Genomic DNA, 16,290 nt, shown 5'->3' on the forward strand with positions numbered 1-16,290 from the left:
ATATACATTTTAAAAATTGCCAAGGACTTACTGTTTTTGTTGATTTCATACCTAAACATTGCAAGGTTAGTTAAAGCACTTAAGTGAAGCTCTGTGTCCTCACATCCTCTATTCATCAACTCCTCTGGGTCCTGATATTTCATATCAGTAAACAGAAAACTGATAAACAAGTAACTGATCTATTGAACAAATAGGTGCACTATGTTTATATATGAATTAAAGTATTCAGCAGCATTCTCTACCTTGGAAAACCCTAAATATTGAGACCTTTAAAGAATATTGCTTCTAAAGCCTATGCTTAAAGGAAGGCTGATATGCAAGAACTTTAGTAAATGCTACCAGTAGAGTAAAAACCAGTTGGGAGAATGCACTATTTAAAATGAAACTGTTCACATTACATTTTAATATGATTAATTGCTTTGTTTTTGCTATTGAGGCTGTGACAGTCTTAAAAAATGAGAGACTGTTCATAAACTTCTTTTAAAAATTTTTTGTACCTTGTGTTTTCTATATGTTTTACTATATTTAAGATAGTATTAGAGTTGACAGTTTTGTTTTTATTCATTGCAATAAAGTCCACTGACTTCTCGGAGAAAGGAACATGATTTCTCAGGCTCGTGCTCAACAAGAACAAGCCGAGGAGACAGCGGGGAAGAGGAGGCGCTGACCACTGACGGCAGCGTTTAGAAAACCTCCTTATCTCAGAATCTGCAATGAGCAGGAAAACATATTCCATAAATAAGGGATAATGACCATTACTTAATCCATCAAAAACCATCCATTAAGTAGTCCTTTCCTTGTGTTAGGAAAGTTTTTGTACTTATTGCTGCGATACTGTTAGTACACTGCATTTAAAGTTTTCTTTTACACATCTATCTCCACACAAAATTGTGAACTTTTGGAATATGAAAATAGCATCCCCATTGCCTGTCTCAGAGCTTGAAATGAATTAAATATTTTTGAAATGAATGCGGACATTCATATACTTCAAGCATCGTAAGCAGGGAAAGTTCCTAATTTTCATATTGATTCTCATGATAAACAATCTATGTATTACAAGTAAAAACAAATCTCCATTTTTCATGGAAATTTAAACTTTTGAAAATGGCATTTAAAATGCTTATTGATTCTTTGTTTTAGAAATGAATTAGAATGAAGAAAATTAACTTATGCTAAAAAAATCAACCGTCTGCAAATTCATTGTAAATTAGCCTCGGATTAATTAAACACACTCTGAGACTTCTCTCTCAAAAATTAGAAAATAGGAGGAATAAGTAGAAATCGAAAATTAGCAAGTATGGCAGTTCAATTAAAAGGCAACTGTTAGTATGTAAACAAATGTAACACTTGTTATACTTAATCAGAACTAAGTTACTAACGAATCTTTTCACAGATAATTTTTAAAATTCTTAACAATGCTGTCAATTATTAATAGGTCCCTCAAGCAGAAAGAATCCTTGGAAAATGCAATTTGCACTAGGTTATATCGGCTATTAGGAAATGGTAAAGGGAAAACAATTACCATTATTTGCCACAACCACCCCAACTCTACCCACATGTAATAAAGCAAATAAAAATAAGTCTACGGCCATGCCACCCTGAACAAGCCCAATCCCGTCTGATCTCAGAAGCTAAGCGGGGTCGGTCCTGGTTAGTAGTTGGATGGGAGACCACCTAGGAAGACCAGGTGCTGTAGGCATAAGAAATAAAAAATAAGAGATTGTAAGCTGACAAGGTCCTTGCAATCTGTGAGGTCAACCAATGGTTGCCTCGCCTAAAAAATAAAAATAATAATAATAAAAATAAAAATAAGGTGATATATGACAGCATTTTTTAAAAAGAGGAACAAAATGCATTTCTGTAGAAGAGTGTTGTTTACATATAAGATTATTCAATTTCAAGACGTGAAAATTAAATTCATTAATTTTCTGGAACATTTTGGAACGTCAAGAATGTGCCAAGCACTGTTGGGTAGCCCCCGGTGCTATGATAGAAGTAGTTATGAGAAATTAGAAGACTAATCAACATCGTAAGGAGTCAGAAAAGCCTTTTAAGGTCTCAAGGGTATATACAATCAACTAGGTGAACAGAGGGAGATAATTCCAGGCACAGGACAAGCGTATGTAAAAGGCTCGAAAGTGAAAATACAAGGTTTCTGGAACATTGCATGATTTCCAGGATGTCCATGGGGGTAAAAATACAGGCCTGGCCAGAGGTGAAGCTAGAGAAGTGAAAACTCCAGGTAACAGAGGTTCTCGTTGGCTCTGCTTAGGGGTTTGGACTTTACCTTAGGGACAGCGCCAGGTATTTAAAGATTTTAACTTATTGTAAGCTTTTTGGTTTTAAAGGTATCACATTGCCTTCAGTTTGAAGAATGGATTAGAAAGAGACAATGGCAAACATGTCAACGACTTGCTTTGTTAAAATTCTTTTGATGATTATAGTGACCTGAGTTAAAGTAGTCACAGTGGGCAAGGAGAAGTGGAAGCCAGGACTACAAAAAGAATATAAAAAATGCTCGAGTTTCTATATTGGATACTTTGGTAAACGGTGTCTTATTTGTCTCACAGGATTTTAATTTACAAAGGTGACAGAGTGATGACAAAGAGAAGCTCATACTATTGACGGAAGATTTTTATTACTTACATTTCCCCAGAGGAAGGGGCTCGCTGTGCCATGTAGAGCTGCATGGGATGGTACCAAATTTTGGTCATGGAGGAAGCAGAAGTGAGGAGAAAGCCTAGCTTCATCTTTTTTTTTTTTTTTTTTTTAATTTCCACAGAAGGGTAAGGCTGGGCTGAGTAAATGATTTAGGACTGACCACTCCGAATATTTCCAGCAGGCTTTGGGCTATGGGAATGCTCTCCGGTTTCCTGGTATGCGGCCCTCGGATGATTTCAGACAGGAGAAATACTGGCTTGGTGTGTGAGAGTTAGATAAGAAGGTAGCTGGGGTGACTCAGGATTGGTTGGTTTGCACATGGCTGATGTGCATAAAAACATTGTGATTATATTTAGAAATCAGCAGTATCTCGCCCGCCTACAAGACACCCAAAGGCTGCAGCATCAAAAATACAGAAAAGAAAATATAGTTAATACAATCGGTCCTGTGATGAATGGACACCAAATAAACAAATATAGAATCTAAGAGGACACAGAACAAATGGTGGTACCATTCGCTGAAGTCTCACAGTAATAAAGGCTGGTCTCTTTGTGAGAGGTGGTAAAGGTAGAAATGTTTGAAGTGGTGTTAAAGCATTAAAAGAGAGGTCCGATAGTTAGATATGTAGCTCTGGAAATCAGAAGAGAAATATGTACTTCGGAGCTAAATTTGAGTTATCAGCAGGAGTTATTAGGGAGTTGTCAGGGAGTTATCAATGAGAGCAAAGGTCATACATTGGAAAGATGTCAAGCAGAGGGCATCCACAGGGTAAGAGCAGACTCTGGTAGATGGCTTAGAGTTTAATGTGATCCTTGCTATAATGGGGTACAGGAAAAGGCAAGAGGAACGTGAGCTCATTCTTGGGCTCTATCAGACCCTTTGTAATTTGAATATTTTTTATATTTGGCACCCTGAGTCAGATCTATGAACAAAGTTAAAGTCTAATACATTTGTTAAAGTCTAACAGAGAAGTGATTTATTTTGTTTTGTTTTATAACAGGCAAAAAAAAAAAAAATCCTTAATACATTAAGACTCCTGACAACATTGATACTTCAGGGAAACCATTGCAAATACATGTTATTTTTTAAAAAGCTGTATATATACATATATATTTTTTAATGTGGACAGAGCTGTAATAATTAATAGGCATGACAATAGGCTTGTCTCATTTTATAAAAAAGCTCTGTGGATTTATCTTCTCAATAAGCTAGAATATTCTAAAGAGATGTTCATGCTGAACATTTTGAACTACGTTTGTGAGACAGTACTCATATATATTGTATTTGAAATTTTTAAATAGCTATATCCCTAAAAAAAAATTAAATTAATCAGTCCCTTGGATATTCTCTTTGATACAGCTATAAATTGGTAGGATAAAATTTTTTTAAATAAACTTGTACATTTTTCTCTGCATGTGTTTCTCCATCTAGGAGAAATATATTTAACTGATTTTACTTCAAACTGTGAGACTTCATTGAATCAGTTTGATTTAGCTATCCCCAAAGTACCCCCATGGAGTTATTACAGTGTTTGACTAGTGCATAGAAATGAAGAAGCCCAGAGAGGCTAGAGTTTGGAGAGAAAAGAGAGAAGGTTTGTCATGATGCAGAGATCCTGAGACATGGACAGATTAGATATGTATTTAGGAGGCAGAAGTGACAGGTTGTATTGATGGATTTGATGTAGAAGTTGAGAGAGAAAAAAATCCAAGGTAATTTTTAGTTTTCTGGCTTGAGCACTTAGGTGGTTGAAAGACGTCGCCAATTTGAGGAAAACTGGATCACATACATCTTTTTTTTTTTTTTCCCATTAGCACTTAACTTTAATTAGTAGTTTAGATGAAGAATAGACTAGAATAGTGTTTAAAACAAATTTCTGAAAAGTCACATTTATATAAGAAAAAAAAAAAAGCCAGCAGAAGTACAAAAAAGGTGAAGCTTGTATTATGGCACTTAGATGAAATACGCTGTTCAGGGTAGCATAATACTTAAGCCTCACAGGGTCAGGAGTAAGAGATAAACACAAGAGGACAAACTCTCGAGTAGTATTTACTCTGGATTCCAAACACTCTAGTGGCCTCAAAAATCTTTAGCTTTTCTAAACGTTCAATCAGAGCTCTTTTCATAAATGACTGCTGTGTCTTAGTTACAACCATGCTCTTCATTCCAACTCATGGGCAAGTGTTAAGGTACAGCTCTACCTCACAGGATGGGACACCTATTACACAAAACCACCCAGAGCCTCAGGCCATGGAAAAGTGGGGAAGGGAGCAAATTAAGCAAATCATAATTTCTATTTGAGAAATATAAGTATTGATGCTTTCAAGTACCCAGGATAGATGCAAAGTAGGCATGAGAATATTGGTCTGGAGCTCAGAGGCAAGGTCTATGTGATAAATACTTGAGAGTTATTAGCATATAGACACACTTGTAGGAATACATGCTATTGAAATTAATTGGAAAGACTGAGCCCACAAGAGAAAGATGGCCTAGGATGTAGTCCTGAAAAGAAATCTGTACTGGAGAACAGAATAATACTAAAAAGAAAATTAAAAAATATGATGAGATAAAAATAGTTATTGAGATTACATTAATGCAATACAATGAAAGCCAAGAAACAGAATATTTCAAAACAACACATTTTCTACTCATTTGAACACTATTAATAAGTTTAATAAGATTAAAATTAAGAACTCTGTTTTCCTAACAGAGTTAGAGGTCTGAACAAGTAGACTGAGACGAGGGGTAGGGAAGCCTGCAGTTGTTTGGAAAGTTGACTGGCAGTGAGATGTGGAGTCCATGTGTTGTAGAAAACTTCTGAAAAGCTTGAAGATTAGAGGAAGAGTGAAAAGTTGATGCACTGAGTATTTTAAAAACAGCAAAACAGCTCAATGAAATTCAGACTGTTGTTGCTTTTGTTGTTCTTGCTGTTTTAATAAGTTCTTTTGCTTTTAAAATGAGAATTACTGGGTCACATTTGGCTGTTAATTACAATGATGCTAAAAAATGCTTGGGAGAAATTTTCCTAAGCAGGTAAAAGGGGATGCGATTCATAATACAGGTAGAAAGTTTGGCCTTTGCTGGAAAGAGAAAACTTTCTTCGTTGTAAAAGAGAAGAGAAGATGGATGTAAATAGAAAGTAAGGTTGCTCATTTGCGAATGGTAAAGCTTCTACTAACGCGATACATCACGAGAAGACTCTATCGGCTATTCTTGGTTGTGTCTGGGAAAGAAAAAAAGAAAATGACCATTAAAGAAGAGTGTACAAGAAAGAGAATAGTCAGGCCAGAGAGTGAAGAGGTGACATTGATACTGAGCAGTATCAATGACTAAGAGGGAATGGAATGGCTATCATGAATTTATAATTTATATTCACGAATTTATATCATAAATGGACATACCCATTTGTATGATTTTTCTCCATTAATATTTAGTTGCAGAGTAGAAAAAAAATGGTGTTAATTTATTAATCCAAGGCTGGAGTTAGTTATGAGACTATATTGGAATGAGACTGCATCTGGATGGGTTTGTATATTTACAAGAAACTATTTTAATTTTGGTGCATAACTCTAAGCTAGATAATTAGGAGGAGTAAATAAAAAAGGCCGGTGGGCACAGAGAAGGCGAGGCTATCAATGGAGTTTTTCATGACATTAAAGAATAGTTACATGTGAGGCACTTATTTTGCCAAGTACGATGAAGGATTTATATGGTGTTTGTGAGAGCACTGGATATTTAAATATCTGATTTAGACTGTGGTTTTTAATGATGAAAATATTAAGAGGTTTGCATAGAAATAGGTAGCTAAGGTAGATGTAGACATGAGAACATTAAAAAACTGAGAATCAAGTACTAAGGGAGGCTCATACACTCATATATAGATGTCATCCAAAGCTGATGGCAGGACTCTGATGTAATGACAATGAATGTGAACAGGCGAGAAGTTAAAGCTTTCAGTGAATAATATAAAGTTCAAAGAATTTGGTACACGAAGTCAGTATATGATCACAAAAATACAGGAGCTAACAAGGAACAGTCTTAAAGCTTAACTGAAACAGTAATTGTGATGATCATGTAATGCTTGAAAAGATGAAAACAGAGCTTTAAATATGTTCAATTTCGATAACTATTTTAATAAGTATGTGCTTATTAGCTTGCTTCAACATCTTGGCTAGTCTTTTACTTCCAAAGAAGAAGAAGAAAAACAATTCTGAATCTTGTTCTTTCAAAGACAGTTGTATGATGATTGTATTCTTGGCCAAAAGGAAAGGAGAGAGGGAGGAAAGGAAGAAGGAAGAGAGAAATATGTTAAGAGGTTGTACTATTAACCCACTTCAAGAGGAATGTTAATAAATAAAATCAAAATGCTTTTATGAAAAAAAAATACAGGAGCTGCATAACATGTGTGCCATGTTCAAATATCAATATTCTGATGGTAACCGAAAGTCCTACGATTGAATTCACTTCTAACACTAACTACCCAGAGTTAGTAACAGAGTCCACAAGATAAAGGTCAAGTGTTTAAATTCTGACACTAACTACACACACACTCAGAGGTTCCCATGATGCCTGTTCAGGTTTGATAATATGCTAGAATGATTCACAGAACTCTCACTGGAAACACTGTATTTACAGTTATAACTCCATCATAAAGGATACAATTCAGAACAGCCAAATGGAAGAGACAAATAGGCCTAGTTCTTGGGGAGTCAGGGTTCCAGGAGCGCCCTTCCCCATGGAGTCAGAGTGAGCCAGTCTCCCAGTACATAGCTATGTTCACCAGCCAGGAAGCTCTGCAAGCGTATGGTTCTCAGTTTTTCTCAAGGCTTCATTACATAGGCATGACTGATCACTGGCCAAGTGATTGAACTCAACCTTCCCTCCCTGGAGGCCTGAGAAGGTGGTGCTGAAACATTCAACCCTCTAGCCAAGTGTTAAGTTTTTCCAGAGACCATCTCCTATCTTGAAACTATACAGGGACTCCACCTTAACTCACCTCATTAGGATAACAAAGATGCTCCTATTACTCAGAAAATTCAGGGTTTTGGAAGCTCTGTGCCAGGAACCAGAGCTAAGACCAACTATTGTGTTTTAATTGTACCTGAGGGGTAAACTAAACAAGGTTTGTTTGTTTGTTCGTTGTTATTGATTACAAAATGTCAGTCATAAGATGAATTATTTGGGGAGAAAATGCTTTCTTTAATATAATCCAGAAGTGTAATACTAGTGCATTTACCATCTTTTATATAAATTTAATGATATGAACTCAGTAACAATAATGAGTAGGTTTGCTCCTTGGAATGAAAAAGGATATCACATTTATTGAACATTAAGTGAAAAAATTGTAGGTATTGGCTCATAGAATCTTCAATGAAAGTTTATATGGGTAGAGACTAAGATTCAAAGATATAAAATTCATATTTAACAATCATGAATTGAATTTCTGACCTCAGAGTCCATATTCTTCCCATCAGTTCCCTAAACCAATGCACAGTAGAATTATAATTTCTTTTTTAACAAAATTTCTCTAGGAGATATTATTTTAAATGTGTTCCACAGTGGCTCCCTATGCAGCTTTTACCCATAAGCCTTTGTAATCCACAATTGATCCTTACACTTAGTAAATTTTCCAGGTAGAAAGTACTTTCTTATTCCCATTTCTGCTTCCTCCATATATCTTCAGATTCAATTTCATAATACTGGCTATCAGTAAGGTGTGTCAAATCCAGTTTCAGAAATGGTAACTCACAGTGTGTGTATGTGTGCGTATTGTACATATATATGTATATATATACATATATACATACTATGTGTGTGTGTGTGTGTGTGCGCGCGCGCGTGTGTGTGTGTGTGTGTGTAGTAAGGACCTCGGGCCAGAAATTTTTATTTTAGTAGAAAAAGTAGTATTAATTCGTATTGTTATAACTTGTCATTATATTTTCCTTAATCGTTTGTATTAATTTTACAGTATCTAAAATATTTTTGTCTTTGGATTATTAATTTCAAGTTAATGGGAATAAATGAGAGATGTTTGACCAATAGAATTTGACTTTTATACATGTTCATTCTTTTTATGTTCCTTATAATCTTGAAAGTTTGCTACAATTTTCCTGGCAATTGTTTTCCAAGTTGTCTTGGCATGATCCTGTAATGCCAGCTTCGATATCTTTTAATAAGGAAAATTTCCTTCAGAATTTCCTATAGAGTAACTGGCCTTACTCTAAAAATTACCAGCTGGGAGCTTGCCTGTAGTTCATGGATCTTGCCAATAGTTTATATGTTTAGAAACATGAACAATGACTGATGAGGCCAAATTCATGTACTCAGTGCTTGTAATTTTTCAGCTATAAGCTCTGTGTTAAGTCATATAACCCACATAACAACTCACAGGAAATTGCTGCAGGATGAAAATAAAATATAACTAGACAGTGGCTTTGCAAAGAAAGGTTTCCTTTTTAGATGTCAGAGCCACTCCAGGCCATGTAACTCCAATGCTACAGCTCTTTCTCCCTTAAGGCATGACATAATTCACACTCCTGTCTCACTCGCCCTTCCTCCACGAGACTGTCAGTTTCATAACCCCAATGTGAGTTCATAAAGTGATGACAGGATTTGTACTTTTCGCAGCCTTTTGGCTTATCAGATGATTCTCATTGAGAAGTTACACCAGCCGAAAGCTTGCTTGGAATGTTTTTCTATTTCAGTAAACCCTGAGAGTTTTGCTGTCATGTTTGTCCTGAGCCAGCAGTCACCTTACTAGATCATGGCTGATTGTGAAATTATGACAAGAACACTGCCAAGCTGCAGTGCACTCCTTAACAAATCACTGATTTAATTGGTATCTCATGTTGGAATTACTCCAACGATTACATAACATTCTACAATCTGGGATAGAATTTTTGACCATAGTGAAGAATCAACAAACACTCCTAGGAGTTTATGGCTATGGCTGGAACACAAAGTTTTAAATACCAAATATACATATTTTCCCTCTAGAAACGTTTGTTATTTATAGACTTAATCTTTTAAATTTCTCGAAATTGAACCCATGCCCACAAACATTCCATTATAATACAAAATAATGTATATCCTAAATAGTGCTTAATTGAGCCATCAGAATTATTTCTCAGCAAAGACTGACATAAAAGAGCCATGCATTAAATACTCTAAACATGCAGATAAAGTGAACATAATCTCAGCTATTCCTTTATCTAGGATGGTATCCACTGACCGAGATAATCTGTTTAACATGAAACATCTAGAAAAGTTACATTTTTTCCATATTCATATAATATAATTATTGCCCTTAATTAGCAACCATTTATTGATCACATTATACCTGTGTAAAATCTAGCAAACTGATATAGAAACTCCCTTTAAGGCACTATTATATAAAGACAAATGGAAAGGCAGTAGTAATTAAATCTTCTGTTTTTGCTGCTAGGAATCCCGCAGGTTAACTAAGACTCTGCTCCCCATATTGCAGCTATAATGGGTGATGCGTTCCTTGAGCCAGCATATGCAACAGCCTCCTAATTTACAGATTATGATGAAAGAGGTATAGTACTAGAGATATTTGGGATGGTAGCTTTCTGATTCCCCAACTTCATAATTGCAGTAAGTTTTGTCCTGAGTGTGTCACGCTGGAGACCTAGCATAGAGTCTATGCCCCCAACCACTCAACAATTTTTTACAATAATTGAATTCTCTGTGTTAAATTGGTTCTTATAATAGCTATGGTAGTATTGGTTAACAATAACTCAATCATGAATGGTTCACAAAAGAGTATAAATTCTTCCTAATCATATTAACAAGCTCCAAAATTATATATCATCATTAATGTTGCATTTTCCTGTCCCTTTTCTATTATTTGTATCATTCTAAATAAAATTTTGATTATACTAAAAAAAAATGTTTCCCATACAACACTTCTAACCAAACACATATTTTGGTATTTCCCTATGCCATATGAATTTTTTAAAATTGACAATAATGTTAAATAACTTTTCAGTATAATGGACATTTATCAATCTTTCAGTAATTGCAACCCAAACACCTTCCTATTTTTCTGGAAATTCCTAATTGCATTAAGTCTCAGAGAGAATCAGGACCCTCCCCCAACTACAAAATCCAACCTGCCAACAGGTCTCTATTGTCTCTGATAACTCGATCCTTAATGCATGATTTATGCTCTGCCAGATGGATGCACTTGTCCAAGCCCTTGAGCCTGAAGGAGTGAGTGACAGATGTGAACAGAGTTGAGAATTCTTCACCATTCAAAAAATGGTGTCACATTCCCGTTGATGATGAAGCCAACTGGGACATTCTAAACAGCATATTCCTAGAAAATCACTTTGGCTTTGTGGTCTTGATGCATGCCCACACCGAGACCTGCCTGTTTTCTAATCCTGGCTCACTGTGCTTTCCTTCAATTCTCTGTAGTACCAGGTATCTTTCCAATACATTTGTTTTCTTCTTAAATTAGCCAGTGTCTATTTGTGTTGTTTGCAACCTGAATTAGTAACTGATGCATTTTGAGTAAAGAAAATATCCTTGAAAAAGAACAAGAATTCAGGAGGAAATGGTTATTGTGATTATATATTTATCCGCAGATATTCATGATTAGATATTATACTTGGGATTGTCAATGCTATTTTTTAACACAATTCTCTTGATATTAAAATTGCAGCAGTCAACGTTTAAAACAGATTTATCAAGGTAAAATTAATTGAATGAATTACAATTGTACAATTTTTTAAAAAGTTTTGTCACACGTATACAGATGAAACCATTACAGAAATAAAGGTCATGAGCATATCTTTATTTCCCCATGCTCCTTTATAATTCTTCTCTTCCTTACATCTACTACCTCACCCATTCCCAGATGACCACTGGTCTGCTTTCTTCACTATATATGACTTTGAAATTTTTAGAAATTTATATGAGTAGAATTACATAGCATGTATCTTTTTATATGGCTTCTTTCACTTTGCATAATTATTTTGATATTTATCCATGTAGTCGTAGTAATATTTTATTCGTTTTTATTTTCAAACAGTATTGCATTATATGGATATATCAACATTTGTTTATCCATTCCTTGTTGATGGACATTTGGTTTATTTCCAGCTTTAACTATACTAACAAAGCTGAAATGAACATTCGTGTACAAGTCTTTATGAGGACATACACTTTTATTTCCCTTGGGAATATACCTAAGAATAGAATGGTTGATCATGTGTTAGGTTCACGTTTAAAATTTGAAGAAACTGCCAAACTGTTTCTCAAAGTGTTAGTAAAAATTTTACGTTCCCACCAATGAAGAATGAGAGTTCCAGTTACTCTACATCCTAGTTAACATGTGATATGGTCAGCCAGTAAGTGTCTGACAGTACTAGCTAGAATATATAGTATAATGTTGAATATAAATGGGGATAGTGGGTATCCTGTCTTTTTCCAGATTTATAGGAAAAGCACTGGTTTTTCATCACAGATGTCCTTTAATGGGTTGAGTGAGTTCCCTTCCATTCCCAGTTTGCCAAAAGTTTTTTATCAGAATGTTTGTTGGATTTTAAAATACATTTTTGTTTTTTTCTTAGTTGTTAATGTGGCAACCTGCATTGATTAATTTTCTAGTAAACAAATATTGCATTCCTGGAATAGATCCTGTTTGGTCACAGTGTATTAGTGTTTTCATATATTGTTGAATTTGTTTTGCTTAAAAATATTGTTGGCTGAAGTATGGTATGGATATTCCCACCAATTTATAGTTTATCATATAAGGAAAGAGTATAGATTAAAAAAAAAAAAAAAAGAAGTAGCCCTTGACTACTTATTTTCCAGAGTGGTAACAAAAATCTCTGACCCCCAAAAATAATTTTTACCATTGTCCATGAAGTTTCATTTATTTCTGGTATGTGTGTGTAGTTGACGGCATGTGGACTCTGTGGGGACAGGTAGTTATTTAAATATTTACTAGCCTCTAGATAACAGAAAGCAGCAGTTTTTGGGCCACCCATAATTCAGTACCCTTTTCCATGCTTCTTCTCTGAATGACAAGCTCCTGGAAAGATGTTTCTGCGTGCTTTTCTGTTCACGTTTCATTCTTTTTTACTTTTACGGAATTCAGAATAACTCCTGCCACCAGCCTCAGATGCCACTCCCGTTGCTGTAGACGAGACACTGCTGATTTTGGGTTTTGCCCCTCACGAAGTATCATCACTTTAGACAACTATCTTGTGCTAATTATTTCTGAGAACTCTAGTTGCATGCATCTTCTCTCAGTATCTTCATATACCTCTTTCTGATCTTCAGAAATCTTGACAGCTCTTCCTCATGAGTATTGATTGGGGGTTACAAACCTCTTACAGTTTTACAGAATTTAATTAGCAAATCTGTTACTCATTCTTGGAGGTTTTCTATACAATTTTAATAACCTAAAATTTCTGGAAAAATGAGCTTAAACTCTCACTGCTGAATATATCTGTGAATAAAATTGTTTCCTGGTTCATAGTAAATAAAAATATTTATTTTTCTTCATCTTTACTGAACATGCCTGCCCTTTCTTTCTATTACTTCTCTAGGACCAAAAATATTTATTTGAGTTGACCTTAAAAACATGAGTATACAGTTAACTTAAACTCTCTTTTATATGACCTTTACCAGGCTTGGTTAAAGTGGATTTTTTTGGTCCACCTTGAAGAATTTATTTATTTTTTTCCTATCCTAGGCTGGCCTTGTCATTCTCCATATAATTTCTCAAGAGTAACATTATTAATAATCTGCTGAGTACTCTTTCTAAAATACCTTTATCCCCACAGATTAGTATATTTTCATTATAACTCACAGAGCCTTGAGGTGAATAAGTTAAGCTCCATGACACAGCGGGTATTGCATTTCTTGACAAATATTTCATACCTCAGACTGTTTGAGACACAGAACTAAAGGATTTTTTTTCCCACATGACGAGTGCCAGGTTTTATAAAACATCTCTGACTACAGTGTAGCATCCTTTTAATAAGAAGAGACTTAAATAAGAATGAAGCATGTATTTCCTCCTAGGTAAAAAGGATACATGACTATACAACTGTCAGATAATATGAGAACTAAGATTTTGATATCTTAGTTCAATAATCCATTAAGTAGTATGTATTAACTGGCTTTTTGCTTTTTTTTAGCTAAACTACACCCTCCATTTTGATGCTTAGAAATGCCATAGGCATTTTGTTGAGTTAGCTTCTAAAATTTACTTATTTTACTAATTAAAGGGAAGCATGAACAACTTTCTTACCCTATAATTTGAGTATTTTGCATGTCATTGATTGTAGGTGAGTAAATATATGTTTGTCCTTCTAGTGTTATAAACAAAAGCAGCACTGTTCATGCTATGTAAGTGTGATTAACTTGTGAAAATTTTATCAAGTGCTCTGAAATCTGTACAGCTTATTTAAAAATTATATGTAAAGTTTTGAAGAATGAAAATGGTTTGACAAGTAGGCAACCCACAAAGAAACTGACACATCAAGGGAAGAAGATCAAACAGCAATGTAGCAGGCATATTCACACTGTAGACTGCAGTGTCTGGCTACACTCCAAGGGAGTTGAAAGAACAAGTAGACATGAAATATAGAGAAAGAAGAGACACATGAATCTCAAGGTGAAGGAATGAAAGACCATTTGACATTCAAAAATGTTCTTGTTTTAACATTTTGAACACACAGTCAATAAGCTCACCTCAGCTTAACTTAGTTAACTGAATGCAACTATTGTCTTAAGTCCGTGGAAAGCAACAAAAAAAAGGAGCATATCAAAAAATGTTTCTGCTAAATATGAATCTCAATTCAGTTTTCTTAAATTTCTCACACACGCAAGACAATGCCAATAAGCTGTCAACACAAGCCTAAATTTGGAATGCTTTTATTTACAACACTTTAATTTTTTTTACATTGCTTTTTCAATTCTATTATGACATCAAATGTTAAGGGTTATATTCTAATTAACCATTGCATGTAACATTTTGCTTTGTATTTTTTTATTTACTTACTAATCATCCATTATTTTAAATTTCAATATTTAAATTTATTTATTAGTTTTAAAATTCAACCCATCAAACATCTATGTGCACTGAACTTATTTTGGATTTAGTTATTTTAAAACACTGGTGTGTAAAAGTATGTAAAGCTGACACTAAGGCAAGTAACCCATAGGCAGTGACAAAAAAAAACACATTAGTTAAAAGTGATTATTGAGAATCTATTGCCTTTTATAAAAGCACTTTTTAAACAGTGGAATAGTGGTTTTTTAATTCAGTAGAATGGTTCATAAAAATATCTCTAAATTTTAGCACTTTAATATATAAATCTTAGGTAACATTTTCTGGGTAAGAAATCAATAATTACTAAACAACTATAATAAAAAGGGGCAATTATCAATTTTCTGTATTTAAGATTATGTGTGTTCTTTACATTCTGATAAATGCCGACAAACTGCCCTTCCAAAAGGTATTGTTGCCTCTCTGATTAGCAAGTAGTTATATTTTAATGTTGGTTTAATTTATATGACCTTGACAAATTTTGAGTTGGTAAACATTTTCATAAATTGTTGCTGGCAGTTCACATTATTTTGTGTGAATTGACTGTTTATCTCCAATTCATTTTCCCAATAGATTTGTCTCTTTTTTCTAGTTAATATTAATTGAGCAGAGAACTATCTTCCATGTTCATCTTCAAAGGTTTGCTTCAGACCACTTCCTATTCAGTGTTTTCTTTTGTTTTTCTCAGTGTTATTTTCATTTTTTATGAAATTTCACAAATGAAAAATAAAAGCCTTCATCTGTATTGTTTATTTTTGCTCTTTAGTACTGTTTTGAATAAATTTAAAGATTCTTTTCTTTCCTGAAATTTCTAAGCCCATTAGAATCCATTTTCTAGGTATACTTTTGACCTCATGTTTTTGTCCTTTGTGAATGATGTCACTGTCTCTTCTACAATGATATGACTTCCTTGTTTTTTTTCATTCTACGTAATTTTTGCTATAATAGATTTGAAAGCTCACCAAACACTTTTATTATAAATTTTGAGAGGACACTGATTAAATTATTAAAGTTACTTCCAGTCTTTTGAATAAAGACACATCTGTGTAGTATTCACTTCTGCTTGGTGACCAACTATACAAGGCTACATGTGGAAAGTGGATAAAAAGTCTTCTAAATTTGTACATTTAATCACTTCTCTCTCTTTTTTTTTTAACTTAAGTATAAAGTCTAGAATGATTTTAAAACATATTTTCTTATTTAATTTTATTTTCCCCTTTGCAAATTATACTTTCATTTCCTAAGATAACTTTTTTACATTCACCTATGTTCAATTTTCAGATTTCTCATAGTGAATTTGTCTCTGAAAGTGTGCTTCATTGATTCAAATCCCTATCCAATTTCAATTTCATACCTTCTTCCAATATTACTCTTTAGCTAACTCGTTTTAATTGCATTAAAAATATCCATTCGGGAATCATATAGGATATTTTTAGTGTTCACTGAATGTTGTTTGAACAAATGTCGTATTTTAATAGGTATTTGCTTTGTGTTGGTCAAATATTGTAATTTTATTATATGTAAAAGGTAAATTAGTT

General features: G+C 34.1%; 1 pseudogene; it reads left to right on the forward strand.

The window, feature by feature from the left end:
* Positions 1-1,580: 1,580 nt before the first annotated feature.
* On the forward strand, positions 1,581-1,699 carry LOC111745659 (annotated as a pseudogene).
* Positions 1,700-16,290: the final 14,591 nt, after the last annotated feature.

This window comes from Pteropus vampyrus, unplaced genomic scaffold (assembly GCF_000151845.1).
Source record: "Pteropus vampyrus isolate Shadow unplaced genomic scaffold, Pvam_2.0 Scaffold6, whole genome shotgun sequence".
Classification (NCBI taxonomy): domain Eukaryota; kingdom Metazoa; phylum Chordata; class Mammalia; order Chiroptera; family Pteropodidae; genus Pteropus; species Pteropus vampyrus.